Genomic DNA, 6732 nt, shown 5'->3' on the forward strand with positions numbered 1-6732 from the left:
TATATAATGATATGTCAGAGAGAGACTCAGATTAACACACGAGACCAGTAGTATACACTCATTGACTGCAGCATCTGCTGAGTGCTTGGCCTTTGCCACAGGTAATGATGAAATCAGAAGGTGATGCCTTTCCTTTAGGGTTTCTCTGTATAGCCTTGGCAGTCCTGGAACTTGCTCTGTAAACCAGGCTGGCTCCAAATTCACAGAGATCCACCTGCATCTGCTTCTTGAGTGCTGAGATTAAAGGTGTGTACCATCACACCTGGATCTTTTCAGCTTTTTTATTGTATTTTATATTTTTTTGAGACAAAATCCCATGTAGTCCAGGCTGGCCTTGATCCTGCTACGTAGCTAAACATGATTTTGAACGCCTGATCCTCTTGCCTCTGCTTTTCCAAACCTGGGAATGCAAGCTTGGGGCACCATTCTCTCAAGGTTTTCTATTCCTAAGCAACTGAAAATTAATTTATATAGCTCTGAGGGAAATGAAATCACTTGGCTTTGCAGTTAGCCTGGGAATCCTGGAGTGGTTGGGTCTCACTAAGATTTTTAAAACATTGAAGATATGGGCTGAAGCAATGAATGACTCATCTGCTAAGAGCGCTGCTCTTGAAGAGGACCTGAGTTCCACTCCGAGCATCCATGTACATCCTCACAACTTCTAGTAACACCAGCTCCAGGGGCTCTGACACCATCTTCTAGCCTCCAAGGGCACGTGCTCATGCACAAGTACACACACACACAAGCACGCATTTAAAGATAAAGTACATCTTTTAAAAATAGTAAAATTAAAAAAAAAACACTGAAGGTAGCCTTGGAGATCTTTATTGTGTATATAAGGTTGGTTCCCCGATTCTGACGGATGATAGCACACAGCATGTACGTGAGCTCCCACACACATCACAGGTAAAACAGCATAAGAATTAAAGGTGTCTGACCTTCAGACCCAGAAGCAATTAGAAAAAGTGTGGACAAGGATGTTGAGAAACTGCAATTCTCCTACATTGCTGGCGGAATGCAAATGATGCAATTACTTTGGGGAAATGTTTGCTAGTTCATCCGAAAGTTAAACACACCATATAACCTCGAAACTATACACTGTTTTCTTATAGGTCATTTATTATCTAAATTACATCTCAATAATAACCCTTACAACCATTCCTGTGCTTCAGTCATGAACTTCCCATCTCTGCAGGAAATCTATTTTAATCTTATCTCATCTCATCTCTTCTCTTCTCTTCTCTTCTCTTCTCTTCTCTTCTCTTCTCTTCTCTTCTCTTCTCTTCTCTTCTCTTCTCTTCTCTTCTCCTCCCTCCCTCCCTCCCTCTCTGTCTCCCTCCCTCTCTTTTTCTTTCTTTCTTTTTTTGGTATCTCCATTGCAAAGAAACCACTTGCAACAATGCTGATCCATCCTACGAATGGAAAGAGACATTCACAAATACTCACATGCTCAGATGCACACAACTATCCTTTAAAAATTCCTGTGGAAAGGTTGGTTGAGACAGAGCCTTGTTTGTCTGAATCAGTTTTTAAATTGTTTTTCCTTTTTTTTTTTTTTTTTTTCGAGACAGGGTTTCTCTGTGTAGCTTTGCGCCTTTCCTGGAACTCACTTGGTAGCCCAGGCTGGCCTCGAACTCACAGTGATCCGCCTGCCTCTGCCTCCCGAGTGCTGGGATTAAAGGCGTGCGCCACCAACGCCCGGCTTTTAAATTGTTTTACTATTTTATTTATTGTAGATTTTACTTATTTCATTTTATGTGCATGTGTGTTTTGTTTGTATGTTTTTGTGAGCACCACACACCTGTCTGGTGCCCACCGAGGTCAGAAGAGGCCGTCAGATTCCTTGGAACTGGAGATTTTATGCTTGTGAACTGGGTCATATGCAAGAGCCGCAATGCTCTTAACTCCTGGGACATCTCTCTAGCCCTGTTTTTGTTGTTTAAAAACAATCAAACAGGGGTTGGGGATTTAGCTCAGTGGTAGAGCTCTTGCCTAGCAAGCGCAAGGCCCTGGGTTCGGTCCTCAGCTCTGGAAAAAACAAACAAACAAACAACAACAACAACAAAACACGAGTCTTACTATGTAGCCCTGGACAGCTGGTTAGGTTTTTTGGTCAGCTTGCCACTAGCTATCGTCATCCTGTAAGAGGGGACATCAACTGAAAACATGCTTCACGGGGAAGTGCTTACCATCAGATTGCCTGCAGTAAGTCTATGGGTCATTTTCTTGATTAAAGGTTGCGTGGGAGGTTCCAGTGCACTGTGGGTAGTGCCACCCCTCGGCAGGTGGTCCTGTGTGGCGTAAGGAAACAGGCTGAGCAAGCTGTGGGGCAGCATTTCTCCACTGTCTCTACTTCATTCCCCGCCTCCAGATTTCTTCATGGAGTGCCTGCCCCAACTTTCCTTCACAGTGGTTGCATAGACCCAGTCTCCTCCAAAAGGCTTTTTGTCCTGCTGTTCATCAGAGCGACAGGAAGCAAACTAAAACACCAGGCTAGAAATGCTACATCGCATGTTTGTGAGCCATCCTCCTGCCTCTGGCTCCCAAGTGCTGAGACTTTGTTTTGAGGCAGGCTTTCATGTAGCCTGGGCTGACTTTGAACTCAAGGTAGTTATCCCTTTGTTGGCCTCTTGAGTGGATTACAGCTGTGTGCTGCTATGCCCGAGGTCTCTTTTGTGTGTTTATTTTCATCGTTGATTGTTTATTTAGAAACATTTTGTTTTGTTTTGTTTTAAGATAGGGTCTCAGTATGTAGCTCTGGCTGTTCTGGAACTCTCAGGCTGCCTTGAACTTGCAGAGATCTGCCTGCTTCTCCTCCAGAGTGCTGAGATTAAAGGCAAGCACCACCACTCCCAATTTGTTTTGTTTGTTTTTGTTCTTGTTGTTTCAAGATAGAGTTTCTCTGTGTAGCCTTGTCTGTCCTGGAACCAGCTCTGTAGACCAGCTGGCTTCGAACTCACAGAGATCCGCCTGCCTCTGCTTCCCGAGTGCTGGGATTAAAGGTGTGGGCACCACCACCGCCCGGCCTTGTTTTGTTTTTGAGAGAAGATTTTGCAGATCAGGTTGGCAGGGTACTCTAGGTTTTCTTATTTCTACCTCTTGATTGCTGTAAGAATGGGCATGCAATCCTGGCTGTTTTTATTTTGTTTTTTAAAATTGTATATGTAAGGGGGCAGGGAGGGAAGAAGAGAGAGAGAGAAAGAGAATCGTATGTCATGGAGCACTTGTGGAGGTCAGAAGGCTATCTGGCTTTGCTAGCTTTTCTTAACTTAAATTATCCCATAATAAAAGCCTCTGGGCTTTTAGCTTTATCCTATATACCTTCCTTTACTTCTTACTCCGTGGCTGGCTGTGTAGCTGGGTGGCTGCCCCCTGAAGTCCTCCTCCTTCTCTCACTCCTAGATCTCTCTTCCCAGATTTCTCCTCCTATTTATCCGCTCTGCCTGCCAGCCCCGCCTATCCTTTCTCCTGCCTCGCTATTGGCCGTTCAGCTCTTTATTAGACCATCAGGTGTTTTAGACAGGCACAGTAACACAGCTTCACAGAGTTAAACAAATGCAACATAAAAGAATGCAACACAGCTTTGCATCATTAAATAAATATTCCACAGCATAAACAAATGTAACACATCTTAAAATAATATTCCACAACAATTTAATTATTATTTAATTATTCCACAACTTAATTATTTTATGTGTATGGGTGTTTTGCCTGAATTTATGTCAGCGAACCAGATGAGTGCCTGGTGTCGAAGGAGGCCAGAAGAGGGTATCAGATCCCCTGGGACTGGAGTTACAGACAGTTGTGAGCCATCATGAGGGTGCTGGGAATTGGACTTCTGGAAGAACAGCCTTGCTTTTAATTGCTGAGTCATTTCTTCAGCCTGTTTAATTAAATTAATTTTAAAAAAGTATTATAAATATCACTCTATATAAATAAAATACTGATTAACCAATAGCCAGACAAAAAATATAAGCGGGACAAACAAAAAAAATTCTAAAAACAAAAAGACTAAATCAAAAAACACTGCCAACCGCCGCCATAAATACCAACATATAAAATACTAATAAGCCATGAGCCATATAACAAAATATAGATTTATAAAAATAGGTTAATTTAAAACATAAAAACTAAATAACTAAAAACCTAAGCCATTAGGCCAAACAGTTTAAATAATATAAAAATCTATATATTTATTTTATAATAAACTACAAAACTGCCGGGACTTAATGAGAACTAGAAAAAAAACTCTCCAACTCCAGTTTTTGAGACAGGGTCTCTCTCTACAGTCCTAGCTATCCTGGAGCTTGCTATATGCATCAGGCCGGCCTCATACTCACAAGGATTCTCTTCCTTCTGTCTCCTGAGTGCTGGGAATGAAGGCAAGCACCCCTATGCTTGCCCCTTGGATTTTATTTTGTGTATATGTGTGTGTGTGGTGGGGAGGTGGGTGGGGTTTGGGGGTGTTATGCAGGTGAGTGCTGTGACTATAGAGGCCAGAAAAGGGCATCAGATTAACTAGAGTTGGAATTACAGGTGCTTGTGAACCTCTCAAAGTGTGTGTGCTGGGAACTGAACCCAGCTCCTCTGGAAGAGCAGTATGTGTCCCTAACTGCTGAACCACCTCCCCCACCCCAGATACGGTCTTGTTGTGCAGACTGGCCCTAAACTCCTATGTAGCCCAGTCTGGCCTTGAACTTGAGAAGATCATCCAGCCTCTGTCTCCTTGAGTCAGACAAGCACTGGAAACAGTTTAGCAACCTCAGGCTGATTGCTTTGGGTTGTGTTCTCTCCCCCAGTCTTCTGATAATGCCCTTACTAGTTCTGGTTCCTTTGCCTGCACCTACTGTTCACACAAATTCCTCTCCAAACAATGCACCTAGCAACCTCAGACCCTGCCACATAACCAGTTTTCACATACAGCTTTCAATGAACAATGGAGTAGCTTTCTCCTCCCTGTGTATTCTATACAAAGAATGGAAAAGCTCACCAAGCCTGAGCGGAGTCTGGATGCATGTGCGGTTAGGCCAAATTGTGTCCTCAAGTGAACTTTCAGGGAGAATCCCATATCCTCTTATGCCTGTGGATAACTTGATATGCATTTGATTAAAATCAGATGCATTATAGGAAGAGGCATATGAAACAGAACAATTATTGTATTACCAAATCTGTCAATCAGAGAATGGCCCAAACGACACCCCTAAGTAACCAAACTCCCCCTTCTGTTAACCCAGAAAAAGAATCTAGAAGCAGTCATTGAATATAATAGCCGGGTGGTCACGCCTTTAATCCCAGCACTCGGGAGGCAGAGGCAGGCAGATCTCTGTGAGTTTGAGGCCAGCCTGGCCTACAGATTGAGATCCAGGACAGGCACCAAAGCTACACAGAGAAACCCTGTCTCAAACAACAACAACAACAAAAAAACCAAAATCAAAACCAAAAAAAAATTGAATATAATAATAATCTAGAAGCCCTTTCGTATCTTCACGTATGTGACCCACTGTCAGTTTTGATAGTTTGTCCTTCTGTAATCTGCAATATTATTCTACTTTTTAAAAAGTTACCTTGCAACTTTGCAAATCTGAGTGAGCTCTTACTCTAATCCTTTGAGCGACAGACCAAGACCCTGGGGGCAACTAACCTAGCCTCTGGCCACCTGTCGTATCCTGACTATCGGATCACAGTCCTGCACCACCATGCCCCACCATTTGAATTTTTAAAAGATTTATTTCCTTTATTTTTCATGTATGTGTGTTTAGTTTACATGAATGTGTGTGTGCCACATGCCTGCCTGATGCCTGAGGTATCAGAAGAGGATATTGTATCTTCTGGAGCAAGAACAGAAAATGCTCTTAACCACTGAGACATTTCTCCAGCCTCTGAAGAATCTTCTTATTCTTCATAAGAATTCCTTCCATTCACTGTCATGTACCAGGACTCTGCCTTTTCTGTCTTCTTTCCTCCTTTCTCTCTTTCTTTCTTTCTCTCTTTCTTTCTTTCTTTCTTTCTTTCTTTCTTTCTTTCTTGCTTTCTTGCTTTCTTGCTTTTTTCTTTCTTGCTTTCTTTCTTTCTTCCTTCCTTCCTTTCCTTTCTTTCTTTCTTTCTTTCTTTCTTTCTTTCTTTCTTTCTTTCTTTCTTTCTTTCTTTCTTTCTTTCTCTCTCTCTCTCTCTCTCTCTCTCTCTCTCTCTCTCTCTCTCTTTCTTTCTTTCTTTCTTTCTTTCTTTCTTTCTTTTTTGGTTTTTTGAGACAGGGTTTCTCTGTGTAGCTTTGGAACCTGTCCTGGAACTCACACTGTAGACCAGGCTGGCCTCAAACTCACAGAGATCTGCCTGCCTCTGCCTCCCGAGTGCTGGGATTAAAGGCGTGCGCCACCACGACCTGGCTGGACTCTGACTTTTCAAGTGATTTCAGCCACCAAGTCACCAACTGTAACATGTTCTAGCCATTTTCTTTAATTATGTGATATGCAAAGCAAAAAACCCAACCATTTAGTTTGAAAGAATTGTGTTTATTGTGTGCCTGTTATTGACCCTACCAGTGGGGATCGATAACTCCAGCTCACCGCCTCTCCTGGAGGTATTCTCTTTGTTCAGTTTCTATTAACTCTTGACCATGGCTTTCATTTGCCCACCTTTGTTCATTTTGCTAATTACACTCTATGGCTGCCTGGAATTAAACCTGTAATGGCCTGGTGCATCAGCACACACAGGCCAGAACACACATGCTTTGGA

Source organism: Peromyscus maniculatus, chromosome 3 (assembly GCF_049852395.1).
Source record: "Peromyscus maniculatus bairdii isolate BWxNUB_F1_BW_parent chromosome 3, HU_Pman_BW_mat_3.1, whole genome shotgun sequence".
NCBI lineage: Eukaryota > Metazoa > Chordata > Mammalia > Rodentia > Cricetidae > Peromyscus > Peromyscus maniculatus.